Raw genomic sequence first — 1,619 nt, 5'->3', positions numbered from 1 at the left:
GATGGGATTTGCAGGGATGTTTAAAGATTGCAAGGATTGAAAGTCTTCAGACAGAGAGGATCTTGTAAATTGGTCTAATCTGAACACTGTTAGAATCTCCTATAGCCAAATATCTCATTTGCTAGTATGACAGAGGGCTTAATTTCTCACCTAGAGCAATTCTTCCTCTTAAGGAATTGTGTCTTTAAATTACAAATAAATTCTTTGAGAGGAGTGACAAATTTGCACATTAAAAGTTATTGCCTCATTAGTGCAGATGGTGCGTTCGAACCTGAGCAGGCAGCTCAAATTGGTTTGTATTAATCTGGCTTGTGATGGGAACGATGGAAAATCCTGTGAGGAGCCGAGCTGGGGAGGCCTGGAGGGTGAGGGGGCTTCCCTGAGGGCTCTCCTGTAGTGGACACAGTGAGGCCTCTGAGAAGGCCAAGGAAAGTACAGAAGTAGAGAGGTGGGGCAGCAAAGACTAGCACTTTTCCACCAAGGACGGTTTCCCATACCTGTACCTTCCTTTTACAAAGATACTAGTGATTATTTCTTTAATAAAAGTGCAAACTATTGAAGTTTGGAGATATTTTGGAAATGAAAATTTTTGAGGAGTCACTCATTTCTGAAGTTGTATGGACGGTTTTTATATTTCTAGAGAGAGATTTCTTTTGGAAAGTTATTTATTTCTAGGTAATAAAACAAAACAAAGATCTTAAGATAGTTGGCATGGAAAATATATAAAGGATGATTTGTTCTTTAAATGTAGCCAGTGATATAAAGTAGATCCCCTGGTTAGATCCATGATAGATTTCATCTTTGTTTTCCTGAGTGTTTAGTCCAGTGGTTGGTGTATTATAAACCCGCAAATATATTTATGAATGAATGAAAATAACTATATCCATGGTGAGAGTGTCTAGCATAATGAATATCTCATTTTGCTAATTTGAATAATTTATTGTGTTTGTGAATGACTGACATTCTAAAGCATTTACTGAGCCTGCTCCTAACTTGGAAACATATAGCAAGGCTACCCATTTGGAGGACCTGGAAGCCAATGGGAATACTGCAGAAAACTACAGAGAAATCCAAAATAAGAAATCCATTGATTCATTTTCTAATGTGGAAATTCCAATAAACAAGCTGTAAAATAATAGAAAATATATTATTTATTTTATTGGTCTATAAAGATGCCACAATAAATAAATTGCTCTCTGCCTCTGGTTCCTGACACAGAGCTCCTAACCCTTGCAATTTTCTAAGTGATAAGAGTTCAAGGAGTATTTTTTTTTCCTATTATTTGGCCTTTGACCCCTGTTCTTGGCACAGAGTTCCTAAATCTGTTGGAATTCTCTAGGTGATAGGAATGTCTTTTGTTCTAATGAGGTGACTCCTAGATAGTTTCTGGATGGGGCTGGCTACCAGAATGAACTAGCCATGATTAGACTCTTGGAACTCTCAGCCCCTCAACCTTATCATCTGGGAAAGGAAGTGGGGCTGGAGATTGAGTTAATGAACCATCATGCTTATGTGATGAAACTTCCATAAAAATCCCCAAAGTATGGAGTTTGGAGAGCTTCCTGGTAAATGAAGACGTGTCTGGAAGGGTGACCTACCCCAACTTCAAGAGGACATAA

This window comes from Camelus dromedarius, chromosome 13, assembly GCF_036321535.1.
Source record: "Camelus dromedarius isolate mCamDro1 chromosome 13, mCamDro1.pat, whole genome shotgun sequence".
Taxonomy (NCBI): Eukaryota; Metazoa; Chordata; class Mammalia; order Artiodactyla; family Camelidae; genus Camelus; species Camelus dromedarius.
Note: the sequence above shows the minus strand (reverse complement) of the source record.